The following is a 16,038-nucleotide window of genomic DNA, read 5'->3' on the forward strand; positions in this document are numbered from 1 at the left end:
GGTGGTGGTGTTTGTGAGGAAGGATTGGTGTTCAAGGTTTTGCTATTGTGTTCTGGTTAAAAGGCGCTGCGACGTCTTGCTCTCCCGTGTGGTGAAACACGTACGCGTTGCACGCGTAAGGGGAAATCTTGGGAGTTTTTTTTTCTTGGGGGGGAACAAGAGCTCTTACTGTGTTTTTAACGGGCTGCCTCCTGACCTCCGAGTGTGTCAAGACGCGCGAATACAGGACGCGTCTGTAGTGTCGAACTGGGGCTGATCTTTCATGAGGTAGTTTAGAATTGTAACATCTTTAGTTAACCTTTCTGTTTTTTATTCCTTTTTTTATTGCGGGTCTCTTACATTTTGAGAGTTGAATCATAACGTAGAAGAATCGCGTGGCGGTAAGGATTTAGTGCTCTTCAGCCCGGTTTCTCTGAGCTTTTGTGAGCCAGAAGCTGTGACCTCTGGATTAATGATTCAGATGGGATTAATGTGCTTAATTGGGAGGACACCGGTTTGCTAATTCTGTGCCCTGTTGCCGGTGGAGATAATTGCTTGAACACTGGTGTCTTAAGACTCCTGGAGTCTTTTTTTTCTTGCCCCTGAAATTCACTTGCAGTGTTTCCCGGCACTTGGAGAAACTGGGCTTCTGAAGACCAGCATGTGCAGCCACTGTGAGAACAGGGCGGCCATTTTCAGAGAGGGGGGTCAAAGGTCACCCGTGACTGTAGTTTGGGAGCAGGCTTTCCTGTTGTGGAGGTTTCCCTGGAATCTTTCCTGGGACAGCTGTCCTGGCTGAGGGGTAGAGGAGGCTGGCGTGGTTTTCTTGCACTTGGTGGTTTCAGGGTGATGGAATGTGTCTTCCTGGAGGCTGTGGCTTGGCCCGAGGAGAGGTGACTCCCAGGAAGACGATAGGGGAGTTGGGAAGGGCTGTTTAATTCTGCGACGGCCTGAGTTAATGTGGTTGTTCGTCCCCTGAGATATCCTCTGAAAGGTCAGCAGCTCAGATCGTGGCAAAAACCTGTTTGATTCAGCTGTCGCACGGTGGAAGTTCAGGCCCCAGTCGGGACGTCATCATTAATCATTGCACGAAAGTATTGAAATATGAGATATACACAGATGTTAAAAACACCATTTTTTTTGTTTAAAGGCGTTTCAATGTTTTTGAACTGGACCCTGGCTCCTTGAGGTCTTGAAATCCTTTTCTCCAGAGCTCTGGAGTGGAGGGTGTTGCTGCGCAGGTGGCTCCGGGGGGTGTCGTTAAGAAGGTCTCGGCGGATTCAGATATGTGCCGTGTTGTGTGAAATAATGAATGAACCACGTTTAGTTTTTTTTTCCCCCTCTCTGCTGCCTGTGACTAAATGAGAGAGCTGGTGTGCCTGTGTTTCTCTGTACTGTCTGTGTGGGTGTGTGAACAGACGCATTCTTACAGCACAGGATGATATTTAAAACACCTGACTGAGCTCCCCCCCCCCAGGCCACCTCCCAGGGAGGCTCAACTGCTGTTACTCAGCAGAGCCTTCTGAAAAAATGAGGTGGCAAAAAAAACTTGAGCCCCGTTTCAGAAACGAGAGCCCTTAAGCATTAATGCTTTTCACATTTCCCGAAATCCGACGTTCACAGAACCAAGGGAGAGAAGTCAGATCTGAGGAAGTCCTCGTTTTCCTTAGGACAGGTGTTTTTCTTAAGCGTTGTGTGGCAAATCGCTCGTGTGGTGGCAGCTGAGTGATTGATGGGGCGTGGAAGGAATGTTATTTAATCGGTTCTCGGGGTAGAATTTTCCAGGATTATACTTGTGTTTTTTTTAAAGATCCCCCCCCCCCACAGAGATGGCTGGAAAGCGATGCTTCAGCGTGTGGCTTAGGCTGGGAAGTGATGCATGCCGGAGCCAGGCTGGAGCCCGTAGGGCCAGCTGTAGCCGTTAATGAATTAGAGGAAGGACAGATGTAATTAATGTCATGCTCATTGCGACTTCCTGTGCTGTTTGTTGTGGCTGCCGTCGGCGGAGCGGTGATCACTTAACTCGGCCGCCCTGCCACGCTTTCAAGTGCGTAATCAATAAGTAAAGCATCCCCCCCCCCGCCCCCCCCCACCATACCAGTTCATTTCTGCACGCAGACCCGTGAATCAGAGCTTGGTGATCGTCTCGGTTTCAACCGGAACGCCGGAATGCAGGCACCCTCCCGTTTTTTACTCCCGAACAGCTGAGCCCGTGCGGAGGTGCTCCCCGCACGCGACGACAGGGGACATCTGGACTCGTTAATCCAACCATAAATTTTAAAAGCGAAGGCTCCTTGCAGGCCTGTGTGCCCGATGCCGGGGAGGTAGCGTCGACTGTGCCCGGGCCCTTCCGTGAGGGCAGCAGACGCAAAATGCAGCAGAAAGAAAAGTCTTCGCATCACAACCGCTGGGCTGCAGAGGCCAGCTGCTGTGGGGCGGCCCGAGTGAGCCAGACGCGCAAATGAGCGCAGATGCAAAATTCTTCGAATTTCGGTGTTTTAAACTGTAGGATTAAAGTATAAACTCTGGTGGGGGGGGGATTTAGGCTTTTCTCATTCCTTGGTTTGTAGATTCATTCAGGCCCGATGTTTAATAATTATACATGTGCTGAACTGATGCACTGTCACATGTCTTAATGATAGCTGTCTGCCGTGTTAAATGCAGAATATGAATGCTTTCTGCAGTAATCAGGTATATTGATGCCGTAATGTTCATTTGCATCTAACAACTTATAGACAGTTTTTTTTACCATATTTATAGATGGTCTAAATAGGCCTTATCGATCTTGAAAATCAGTGTTCACTTTTGAACGTTTTAAGATGTTTTACATGGAGTGACCAAACAAATGTCCTTTGCAGCTCTGCATAGATAAGACGGTGACCCTCTCTGTAGGTAGAGCACAGCACCTTGTCGTGCTTTTCTGAAAAACTCTTCCAGATTTTCTCCATGGAGCCAGATCTTGTATTGCAAGACTGTAGTTTTAACACTTTGCAGCCTTATTGAGCTAAACAATCATTAAAGTCATTTTAACACGTTGCTCTCTGATTGGAATGTGATCTCATTCTTCACATTAATTAGTACTCTGACAGGAGATGCCCAAGGCCTCTCTGGTAGATGGGGACCCCTTTCGAACTGAGAAATTAACAGGCAGAGTAATGTCAATTGCAGTGGCACAGTAAGAGGTTCAGGAGTTGCAGAAATGAAAACGGATCCACTCGTCTTCACGGTAATTATCTTGTTGGTAGCGGGAACAATAGTCTCATGTTAACAGAAGAAGTTGTTAGTCTTTAGTCAGACCAGCCTGAACATTGCAGGTCTTCACAGTTAAGGAGGAGAGTACTGGTTTTGCATTGAGTAATATGAGTTAATGGATCAGAAGTGAGTAACGCTAGTAGGTGATGAGCTATTAGATGGTGATTTCGTGTCATGCAGGCAGTTGTCTGAATGTTGCAGGACCGTAACAACAAGACAAGTTTACAAACGAGAGGAGACGTTCAGCCCCTTTTGTAGTCGATAGCTAATTGATCCCAGGATCTCATCCAGCTGTTTCTTGGAAAGATCCAGGGTATCTAATTCAACATGGTTGGGTACATTATTCCATGCTCCTACCAGCTTTAGGGTAAAGTGCCTTCTGTGCTCAACCTGAACCAGGCACTGTACACTTCTCTTCAACCAGAAAGGGAGTCACCTGGCCTTTTAAGTACATCTGTGGAAGTTTTGCAAAAGAGAAAATGGGTCCAAAGAAGGACCGTGTTCTGGTAAATTTAAAAGCACCAGTGTGGATAAATAAACCTGAAACTGTTAGAAAGATGAACATTCCTGAAAATGTTTCTGCACCCTCAACAATCCTTACACAGATCCTGAGCTCCTCTGGGATGTCCCATGGGATTGTCTCCCTTTTTAAAGATGCAACAGCTACCCCCCCTTGAGAAAGCAGAGCTGTGTTCAGCTACCTTGTGCTAATGCAAAATTTACAACCATCTCCTCTACAGCTATTGTTCATCAGAGGCAAACATGAGGACTCCTCTCACTCTTATATGGAGTACAAAGCAATTAAATTGATAAGCACCTAGAATTTGCCAAGACTTTTTCTTTCAGGACAACATGGAGATTGAACTCCATTCTGCCCTGAAAATAAATACTAGGCTTCTTTGGTTTGTCACTCTTTTTCAAAACTGCAGAATGGGGGTAATTTAGCCCTAATGGTTTTGTATTAAAAACGTCCCTGCTTATCAAATCCATGTGCAGGATTTTAGCCACTCACTGTAGATCACGGGCAGCAGTTGCCCAGTTGTTAATTTTTCCATTCTTGCACAGCTTTCATTCATTCAATTTCCTTTTATTTACCTTCTTTGGACTAAAAGCCGGTGCACAGCTATAGCATTAGAGAGCTCCATGGAGGAACCCCCCCCAGATTACTGTAGCTAATTTGCATCACCAAAGGTGAAAGGTGAAAATACAAATGGAGATTCGTCGATTTCCTGTGCAAGTCTCAATCCGGACTTTCAGGACTTGCACTAAGCCCACATGAATGAACGCTGAAGTCTAGTTGCATGGTGCGTTTCCTGAGCACCCTTGTTTTTCAGTAATTCTGGCATCCTGGTTTAGGTTTTTTTCCTCTCTTCTCACTCTGTTGCTGCAATCCAAGACGGCAGACAGTCGGTAAACGTTTTGTTCTATGCACTTTGCTGCTCTGTTTATCAACTGTTTTTCCCCTTCAAAAACAAGCAGAGGCAGCTTGTTTGCAGGTTACCGGAGTGTGTTTATTTTTGATCTGCAGTCTGCCTTATCTGTTAACATGTCTCCGGTTTTGAGAATGTGGCAGCTTGGCTCTGTGGACTGAAATGGCTTTGTGTGACTGAAATGAAATGTGACTGGACCCCTTTACAGCTGTGTTAATTGGAGGGGATATAAGCAGGAAGAGAAAAGAGACGGGAGGGGGGAGTGGTGGATTGCTCTCTCATTCTCAGCCTGTTATTTCAGAGAAGGTGTGCATTGCCACAGTGCGAACTGCTTGCAAACTATTAAAAGTTCAAACGGAGACGAGCTATGGGAAGAGATTTCACAGTTTAGCACTGACCCCGAGAGGAGGAGCTATTTTTTAATAAAGGTCAGAAATAACCAGTGTTAAACACTGAAAGGCGCCCCTGCCAACAGCTTTTTTTTTCTCCTGCTTTTCTTATCGCCCTGAATGGAGGTGTTCAGGGAGCTGGCCACAAACAGGATTTTTCTCCTTTACCCGGCAGCAAACTGTTTACAAGATTGCGTTTCCAAAACATTTCCAGCTCAAAGCTGGTGCCAATTCGTGCTGTCTTGCCATCTCTGCTGTCTTTGCTGAACTCTCGGCAAGCTTACAGAACCTTTCCATTTCCTGCTGTCTTTTTGTGCTTGCATGTTTACTGTACAGACCCACATGGTGTTGACGTGCCCCGGTAAGCTTGTTGAGGCTTTGCCAGAGTTGTATATTTCGGAAAACAACCACCGCCTGCTAGAGAGCACTGTGGGTAAAATGTACCTTATCAGTACCAGATTTACACCTCACTGCTTGCAGTTTACCTTTTTAGCTGAAGCCTGTCCTTTGATTATTGACGGTGGCATTACCGTTTGCAGCCCCGTTGATACAATTGAATTAGACGCTGTATCGTGAAGCCCACAGAGAGCCTGATCCACTTCATTAGGGGTATTTGTCATGTGGGCCCCACTTCAGCCACCACAAACTGGGCATTTCTTTCGCCATTGTGGTATTGAGATTATTGGGAAGGATAGTCTTGTTAAGGAACCCAAGATGTGCCTCTCTAAGAAAAGGTGTAAAAGCAGGACAGAGAAGTCAAAACACCCTGACTGTGTAAATAATATCTGCCTCTGCAGCACAGCTGAATGTTTTTTTTCCCCAAGCGTTCTCTTTTTTTGCTGTGGCTTCTGAATGGAGTTTTTACCTTGTGAAGATTCTGCCTTTCATCAGGTTTAAACACTTGTATCCTTTACTGTCCAGATGGAGAATTTGCTTTGCGGGCTGGTAAAAGACTTCACAATACGCAATGCATTTAACACAACGTGAACCCACTGACAAACAGGAAACAGGCATGTATGATGAAAGAAAAAATAATATACAAGTAAAATATACGATCAGTTGTCCAAATGAAGCAGGTTAATAGCTGTGGGAATAGAAGATAACTTAATAACAGGTTCTGCCCAGGCATTATTTTAGGCATCAGTTGCAGGTGTTTGTACTAGAAAGCAGTGATAGGAAGCAGAGTAATATCTGAGCCAGGAGAGCAAGAGCTGTAATCAGGAGAGCGGGGAAAAAAAATAGTCCTATCCTAAAAATCTGACAGACTAACAAATCCCCACTGAGATTACTTTTACAAGCAGTCAAAACACACTGTAGGCGCTCAGTTCCCTATTTGAATACCCCACCCCCCCTGCCCCCATCCTTCCTCCCTCTCCAACAAATACCCCAGTAATGTGATTTTCCTTCCTGATGGAGCTCCACGAGAAGAAGCGTTAAAAAAAAAAATGCATTCCTTTGAGAGTCAGTGTTGGAAAAGGATTTCTCCGCAGTCCTGGCTTGTGCTGATTAAATGAACACTTGTAGATAATCCTTCTGAATAAACGTGCCTTTGTTGTAAAAAAAAAAAAAAGATTTCAGTTTCTGAACGCTTATCACCTCTGCGTGATCCGCCACTGTGCAAGGATAAATATTTAATGATGGGAGGCGGAGAGTGGGGGGGCAGGGAACTGAAATGGTTATAACAGACTGATGGTGAGAAATGGAACTTCTATTTATACACCATAACGTTCCATAAAGTAATGGATTTAATAGACAGCCCAAGGTTATTAGTGCGTTTGAGATTAGCTGTTCACTTGCTTGCAAGCGTGTCTCTGTGTTCTGAAGAAATGCATGTGTTGAAAAGGCTTTCAGGCTGGTGTGTCATCTTGCTTTTTTTAATGCCAGCCGAAAGGCTGTCGCGAACGTCAGTTCGGTCCCTTCTGGAGGTTGGCCTTTGAGCCCCCCAGTCTTCGCTACAGTCATAACGTGACCTGCCGAAACCTAATCCCCCGCTCTTTGGGATTAATTCGGAAGTTTTTTTCCCGCCTGGCTCAATCTTGATGTCATGAGGCCGTGCCTGTAAAATGAGAACGGATTCATTCGGCTTTTTGCACCTCTTAAACTCATCTGAGATCTGAAAGTTAAAAAAAAACAAACAAATCCGTGGCGATTGACCTCAAATGGATCTTGAAACAGCCCCGTTTTTGGCCAGTGCAGGCCTCAATTTGAGACTTTTTTTAAAATCGATTATTCAGTACCCAAAGTTGCAGGATGTAGAACATGTTTTGAAGATTCATTAATAGTGGGGCAAATAGTTGACGAAGGGGAGAAAGCAAGTGTTGGCGCCTGTTTTCGGATTTGATGTTAATGGGCGTTATTGTTCTCCACATTCTCTCAATTACTTGTGCTGAACCTAAGCAGCACTGCAAGACTTTTTTTTGCCCCTTCTCTTGTTTCTTTAGCGAGTGCTTCCCAGTTTTACTGCCTGCTGTAAGGAGCCCATGAAACTTCACGCAGAGGGCGGAGAAGGTTTTCTATCCTGTTTGTTGTTGGTTTAGGTGGCAGTGTGGAAAGGGAAGAGTTCAGAGTGCTTCCTGTGAAAATGAGCAAAAAGACGAGACGTGAAGTATTTCACAATTGTCCTCTGGGTATTTTACCTGTACCTGTTTCTTGTTGATCCATTCTTTCTCTCTTTCTCCGTCTGCTCCATCTGTTTTTTTTAAACGGACTTGCCACCCTGAAGTGAGTGTTGTAACTGCCTGAATTTTACCGGACCCAAATGCCTGTTGTACGCCCACTTGACACTTTTCATAGGTTTTTTTCATTCACATGAACAAGGTCAAATAAGCAGATTGGGCTGCTGAAGCTCAATCCAGATGACTGCGCTGTAATAAAACACCCCGTCTGTGGAGATCAATCTTGTCATGGCGTCCACCTTCAGGACAGCTCGGCAGCACTAATGCTTTCAGGCTTTGGGCTCGGAGCAGCTCCCACGTGGAGGTCTTAAACTATCTTAAAACAACCTTAAAAATTGAAGTAGGTATTTTTTTGTTTACATTTCCCAAATGTCCAAATGTGGTTTGTTGCCCTTTAGGAAAACTGGTGCTCCAGTCAGCATTGAGAAATACCCACTGCAGGGTTTTCCTCTTGTTCGCCTTGGCCTTTACTTTATAACACTGATCAGGAAAGTTTAAAAAAAAAAAATACAGGACGTCTATACATTTTGTTCTTGACTTTTGCAGCCGTGTTTGTTTTGTAATAACGGCTGTTGAGAGTCGTCCTGAAAATGTATTGCGCTTAGGTTGACATCAGCCCGCCTCTCCAGGGAATAAATCGGTTTAGAATACACATTAAAACGGAAGCTGTTCCTTTCATGGCTTTAGAGTAAAACAGAGGTCAGATCGCTGACTTACTGCAAGGAGAAAAAGTGGGCATAGTCGCGGACTGCCCTGCGCCTTCACCTAAATTACTGTCAGCAATAATGAACCAGGGAGAGAGCTGTCTTTTTCTGGCCTGATTGCTAACGGCAGGGCTGAGGTTACATTTTGCAGGTCTGCCCAGGTCATCTCGAGTGATCTGTTATTCCAGCAAGGGCAAGTCTCTTTGCATTTGAAAACAGGAGTCTTGCAGTCCGTGAAAAGTGAGGTTAGGAGGAACTTCAGCCTTTTATGTATTATCAGTCTTGCTCAGTACTTCTGTGTTAAAGATCTGTCTTGTCTAGCTTGCCTGGTGAGCCCTGAGCTTTGGGCCCAGTTGCTACAGCAGCAGGAATAATTGGTCGTTTTTGTTGTCCTTAAGTATTGCTCAGTTTGTTTCTGTTAGCGAGTTGGCAAACGAGCAGGCACACAAGTGATATATGTATCCGTCAGTACAGAAGAACAGTTTTGCTTTTTACATTTTTTGGTTAAAGCTGTTTTGTGGTGGCGGACCTTCTGAAGTCGGCACTCTGTCGCAGTTACCCTGTCATGGTTAGAATGTCGCATAGGGTAACTTCACAGTGTTTGGGTGCCGACTTCGATTCTGGATTATTGAGGGCTCAGTCTTCTAACCAGGCCATGTGCTCAGCGCACGCGTGTTTTTTCTGTGGTGACGAGGACCTCTCACTGACACTGGTTTAGTTTTTAGACTTCCGTCCTCCCCTAAAATGAGACTGTACAGGGGGTGAAAGCAGACCTGAAACCGTTTTGGCCTGTTTAGGTTTTGCAGGTGCCGTTTTGCTTTATCATTAACCATTTGCCATGCGGGTGGGCTTGCCCTCGCGGCCTGTTGGGTCAGAACCTCTCAACTTTCTCAGCTGTAGTAATACCACGGGTGCTCTCACAATCACTGCTGGTTCTGGTGCCTGAGATCCAACTTGCCTTGGGGAAACGGGGATCAAACTTGAGTCCGGAGCTTGGGCGCAATGGCACCAAGGTAACAGAGTTTTCACAACGTGTTTCTGCGAATGGGGAACCTGTGCTTAAGAGCTGCGATTTGGAATCAGCCCTGAAGTAAATTAATTGCTGACTGTCACTGGGATGTTTCTGACTCCACAGAAATGATTAGGCTTGAAATAGTTTTTTTTTCTCCTGTCTTTATGGATGTCGGTGCAAAGATCTCTTCCAATTTATGTCATTTCCCCAATCGTTGTCTCGATTACTGTTATCAAGTGTGAGTTCCCCAGGGTACGTCTTTAATATAAAATGGAAATTGCAGTAATTTAATGCATAATAGCATTTGTTAAAAAAAATACAAGCTTGATGCTGTCTGATGCTTTTATTATTTTTGTTCCATTTCTATCATGTAGCCCACCAGCAGCAAAACTGGAGTCCCTTTCATTCAGATATGAAATATTCATCCAAAAAAGCTGCTTATTCCTGGCACAGGGTGTGACAACCGACATGAGCAATTGGTTGCTTGTGTTGTGCATATGGAGCACAATTTGGGATTTTGTTTTGATTGACTTTTATGGTTTGTGGAAGAGCAAGGGAGGATTCCAGAGAGACCGGTAAGGTTCCTGATGCATACCAGCATGGTCTTGCTCTGCTGGTCCATCGGGGACCAGGAACGGTCAAGCCTGCACCAGACGACATGATCCTGACTTCGCTCTTGAGCAGACGTGCACAGACCAGTGCTGTCAGACTGGAAACAGTAACTGTTCTAGATGTCAGGCTGGAAACGGGTTTTTCTGGAATGATTTGGACCAAAGATCCCAAAGGTCACAAAATGAGAAACATCTCCCTTCATTCCCCTCTTACTTACTCAGTCCTGTGTTGTTGTCTTTGAGTACTGTAGATAAGGTCTATTTCAGTCAAAGTTTTAATGGTAAAATGACATTGGTAAACTGGCACAATATAAATATTAGCCTGGTAAAAGACTGCATTATGTTGATCATTACCAGTTTGTGCATTTTTTCTCTTGAGTTAAATCAGGTATGACGAGTGTTCCTGCAACAATATACCTGGTATGAGGTACGTTACCAAGTCTCAAGTCTGATTCCTCCTGCTTTCCATGACGGGGGTGGTCCTGAATGGCCCCAGACAGATTCAGGTCAGAACACTGGTGGCTGTTTGAGCCCTGTCGGCCCACCAGCTCAAAATACGGTTTCAATGGAGTATAGGGGTACTCGGTGGAGAGTTTGAGGGATATTTTCAGTTCTAAAAATACCACCTCACTTTTTATATATATACTGTGTAAACATAGAGTGAGGGCCTTGTTGTTAACTTTTATTTGACCATGCTGTGGTTAACAAAAATACATAGTCCTATAAGACTCTTGAGTTACTTATTTTTTATATAATTGCAGTGCTGCTGTTTTATAAATGGGTCTTTCATTAGCCTGATATTAATATCAAGACTGTCCCTCCCCCCCTCAACTAAAAACGGACCTTTTCACAGCTGAGTGATGTGCACTGTATGTATGCATCACGTGCATGTTAACATGCATACTTTTCCTTTTGCCTTAGGGTCCTCGTTTAACTTGTTGGTGTTGCCCTGCATTACACTTTATTTTCCAGGCACAATGCCTTGGCTGTCAAAGCAGAGCACATACAGAATACCCCCCACGAGACTCTGCAAGAAAGCATGAGCTTAGAAGAAGAGGCTTCTTTTAGTCTGTCGACAAATAGACGGCGCATGTGCTGGTCTGGCTGTTTGGGTTTAGAACCTTCTTCTCCAGGCGACATGCTCTGGATGTCCAGACGGCCTCTGACTCGCGCGTAATCTGCTTTAACTGGGGGATTTTCCTGCTGTGTGACGCAGATAGAAATGACCGTTATGGGGATCTGAACTGTCTGTGTCCTGGACTTGGATAAATATATTTGGGGGCTTGAGACAGCGTTCCCCTGTGACCGCTGTCTCAGACCACCAGCCAGTTGTAACATCTAAAAATATTCTGGTTAAAGATTCATATCTGTCCACTGTGCCCCGACTGCAGCCCTGAGATGCTGGCACTCTTTCGTTAAAACAGGGTGAACTAGACTGATATAGTTAGAGGTGTTTTCCATGGCCAGACATACAGTTGTTTCTGCTGACCAAAGTTATTGATGACTTGATTTCAAACCAAGTGCAAATCATATAAACACCCAGTTTATATGCATGTTGGGATAAAACTGACATGGTTTGACATAGAGAAGGAGAGACATTGTCTCCCAGCTCAAGAGCTTGAAATCCATTTGGTGTTTATTTGCATTGCTTTGGGAGGTGGCGTTTGCTTTTGATGAAGCTGCTTTGTCCCAATGCTGTAATCAGTAATTCTGTGATTTCTGGTTTTCCTGGGCAGCTCCTTGCTGTGAGAGAGGGAGACTGGGGACAATGGGCGTCCTCCTTGCGTGAGCGTAGAGTTGTGTTCCATCTCTGAGCGCGCACACAGTATGGGGCAGGACTGCTCTTGTTTGCTTGAAATTAAAAATACAGAATTTGAAAGGGAGGGCGGCGTGTTTTGCAGAAAGTGTGGTTTACCAGTGTGCTTGAAGAAGGCGGGGCAGAGAAGGGACTTGTGCCTCTGTCCGTTGGTCTCGGCACCCAGTCCGTGTCCTCCTGGGACTGGCACAGGCTCCGAGGTTCCTGGGTTTTCCATGTCCGTGTTTGACTGACTGTGGTGCTGAGAGGGAGGTGGTTATATGGTTCAAAATCCAAGTGCAGGGGTTGTGCTTCCTAAAGCCAGTTTCTGTCATGTTTAACACAAGGTATTTATAGGGCTGCTTTCTGCCGATGCAGTGAGGGATGTGATATGTAATCTAATATATTACAGTTGTTAGGCATTATGAAATTATGAAAAATATGCAGCCTGTGTTTGCTCTAGGCAGCATACTGTATCAGTCAGGGATCAAGTCTCCATTTCACACATGAAGGAGCAGAGTTAATCTCCTGATTGCAACAGCGCTACTGTACACTGCTTAAAAACTTGGACCTGAATTTAGATAACATAAGCCTCCCTTTGTTCTGACCTCCTTTTTAAAAAATAATGGTAGCAAACATCAGCATCTTCAGGTAATGCTAGATTAAAAAGCGCGTTTTAAGGGTAAGTATTTTTTTTTTAAGTCATCTGTCTGTTTTTCCCGGTGTTTTGTCTCGGCGAGCTACAGGGAAGAGTCAGTAACAGGGAAGTGTGTTTTATGAGCAATCCAGAGAGCACAGGGACCTTCGACTATTAGTCCCTACATCTGTTTCATTACCAGCGGCTCTTTCCTGTTCTTTTGTAGGATAGGCATTTGTCTGAGGCTATAACTGGAGCCAGTGATTGCGTAGGCTGTTTAAAAAGACCATTCCACTTTTCAAGAGGGTCTTTTGGACTGGTGTGAGTGAGGAGGGTCAGTAATTGTGCCAGCATCTAGGGCTGCAACACAGGGGGAGGTGCAAAACGAAATGAATGAAAAATGGACAACGGCACAGTTCCTGAGCTTTTGCCCTGTGCGCGTCTGTTTTTGTTACATTAATGGCTGGAAAAAAGTCTAATTTATTAAACAATAGCGCAGTGAAAACACAATGTTTCATGGAATGTTTTTCACCGAGCTTGAGGCTCCTGAAAGACAGTTGCTCAGTGAGCTGTAGGAGAGACGGCCGTTTCAGAAACAAAGCCCTTGCCTAATTAGAGGTAATACCATCCTGTGGTATCTAGGGTGGAGGTGCTTTTGGCAGAGCTGCAGTGTCTTTTTGAATGCAGGGCTTGTTCCAGGACCATCTGCTAGGAGATGCTGAGTAAAAGGCCACCAGATAACTGTAAATAATTTAGTCGGCAAATGTTTATATGTGCTGACCTAATGGCTTTGCTGCTCGTGTTTCCTCTCAGCCAGGGTTTGAGGGCAAATGAGGTATGATGTTATGGAACAAGACGAAAAGAGGAGCAGAAAATGAAAATGGATGGGTTCCTCTGGGACTTGCTGTTTGCTGTTATACAGAATACCCGTTTATTTTCCTCACCCCCCCGAAATCTTTCAGAATTATAATGACTGTGCGGGGACTTCAGCACTCTTTCTGAGCTCATGAGCATTGCAGACCACAAGAGACTCCAGTTCTGGAGCATCCATTTTTCAATGCCAGTCTCCAAAGCAGGTTGGAAGAGTAGTTGAGTTTGGACTACCCCTTTAAGAATAAGTTGATGCTCGGTGTCTCCTCACCTGCTAGTATGCATGTGACTGCCCCTCCTTTTTTGGATTGCATACACTCCAGCAAACTTGATTTCACATTGTATTCATCATGAAACTGATTGGCCTGACTGAGGTTCATTGCGAAATTCGTTGGGCTGTAAGGCTCTTTTTATTGAGCTGTTACATGCACTGCTGTCTGTCTGGAAGTTCATTCTCATGTCGGTGTGTTATGTTTAGAGAGATTAATTACGTTGCTAGCCGAAATGGAAGGAGCAATGGTCTTGTGTGTTTTTTTTTTCTTGCCGTATGTTAACAGAACGTGAGGGGGGCAACGTTGCTAAATACATGCACTAGACATACGTGCCTGAAAAGATTTCCAAAAATGCTTTGGGGGTGGGGTGATTGAAAACACGTGTCTGTTGAGAAGGCTGGAGCTGGTGCTGTGGATCACACGGTAAACAATCGCCATTTTCTGACATGCATATAGGAGCGGAGCTGGAGCTGAGGCCGATGTTATGTGGGCACACGCGAATCCCCAAGTTAATGATTTTTAACAGCGGCTTAGAAATTCCCTTGCATTCTAGATAATAGGTCTCCACAGGGAGTCATTAAAGAGCTGCAATTATTTCAATTTACTTTCTGTATCTGGTCTGTTTTTTTTTTTAATATCTGGACTCGTGTTCTTTTTTTCTCCCTTTGCTGTGCAGGTTGATCAGTTTTAACCAGGGCGGTGCTTCTGTCTGTGTGCCCCGAGGGGCTGGTGAGTGTGGAAAGGAGCAATAAAACGGGTGCGGTGGCAATTAGACCCCGGGTCCCGGAATCCCAGTGCTGCTCCACGTACGTCCGTACTGGTCACCAGTGGGCTTCGAGCTGCGGTACATGTGGAAGGCTCGCCGTGGGGTGACACTGTCGGGAGCCGTTTGGCAATGCAGCTCTTTTCAGCTGTTACTTTTCAGCTCTTTTACGTTTTAGGCAACGGTACCTGTGGCAGTTTCATATGTGGGGAGGTGGCGATTGCACTCAGTAAGACGTCCCCAAGGCTTTTTAAAACTAGGCGTGCGTTGCGCGGCCTTGTTCAAGGTGTTGCAATGTGATGTTATTGTGTTGTGTGTCTCGTGTTGGCTTGGGAACAGGCAGTGTTCAGAGTCCAGATGCTGTGGCACAGCTGCGGTGCATGAGGTGATTGTGAGGCCTCTGCACTCAAAGCAAAGGGATGTAATACAGTAGGTTCAGTTTTCACACATGCCTGGAGTATCTAGAAAGAGATTGGTATATGTGCAAGCTAAGATTTTACAGCATATTCTGTTTTCTGTTTGTGGTGAGAAGATGGCTGGTAGGTGTTTTTCTCTCTCTAGTACTCGTGCAACATGAGTGGGGCAGATTGTGCTTCAGTGTGGCCTCATGTGAAGCATGTGGAAGTTGAAACGCTGAGAGTGTGATTATCCTGGAGTGTGAAAGAGCCCTTCATTTCAGCTGTGTAAGGCTGAGGGGCAAACTAAATGTTTGCTGTCCTGAAGCCATTTGAAATTTGTTTACCATCACCTGAAAGTCCAGTATCCTTTTAAAATGTTTTTATTTCAGATTTTACATTGAGCTGAGGTGTACCTGTGGTGTGTGTAATGCCAGCTCGGCCCACGTTATCAGGAATGGAAGTGGTTTCACTCATTGGCCTATACTGCTTGTGCTTAGTCATACCTTCCTATTTACACGTGTTTATATGTCCGTGCAGAAATCCCCTGATCCCTCAGAGCAGTGACACTGTAATACAGTCAGCAGCAGTACTGGGCCAGCTGGTTGCTTGTTTTAAAATTAAACACATGGAATTATAATACGTACAGCAACCTGTGTTTATCCTTTTAGGTTTTTCGTGGTCTTCTCCAGTGAGAGATGAAGGAAATAGTTTTTGAACTCTTTGTGGATGTTGCTTGCTTTAGTCTTTAGAGCAGCATTTGGGGAGAGAAGCCTTGTGAAGCACCACATAGTAGTGGACTCGGTTCATCGCTACCCAAGTCTGATTCCACACATTGTATGGCATTGTTTAGCTACCTGGCAAATTATTTGTTCAGCAGTCTTGAACATGACTTTTGCAAAGTTGTCTTAAGAGACTTTTTTTAGTGAATTCAACAGCTGTTGCAGACAAGTGTTTCTGCCCTTAGGTTATGAAGTAATGCAGGAGTGATGTAAAAAAAATTAGCTAAGTGCTTAGTGATTCATTGTTGCACAAAATACTGTTCTTGGTGCGCGCGTCGAGTGCTGAGTCTTTACAAGGAATTATGCAATGTTTCTTCATGTGCAGACTGTGTTCCTGGCTTGAATCTGAGGGCTAGATGGTTTTCACAAGAGGTACTGTCGCCGTGCTAGATGTTAATGTGGAGGCTTGTAGTGGAACTCCCAGTTTTTTTTTTAATTGTATCTGTGCGTCGGGCAGCTCTCAAGAGTTAGA

General features: G+C 44.9%; 1 protein-coding gene across 4 annotated transcripts in view; it reads left to right on the forward strand.

The window, feature by feature from the left end:
* The window catches only part of rerea (arginine-glutamic acid dipeptide (RE) repeats a), a 153,254-nt gene that overhangs the window by 33,815 nt on the left and 103,401 nt on the right, over nt 1-16,038 (forward strand). The window lies entirely within an intron of this gene.

Source organism: Lepisosteus platostomus, chromosome 23 (assembly GCF_059453375.1).
Source record: "Lepisosteus platostomus isolate fLepPlt1 chromosome 23, fLepPlt1.hap1, whole genome shotgun sequence".
Lineage (NCBI taxonomy): Eukaryota > Metazoa > Chordata > Actinopteri > Semionotiformes > Lepisosteidae > Lepisosteus > Lepisosteus platostomus.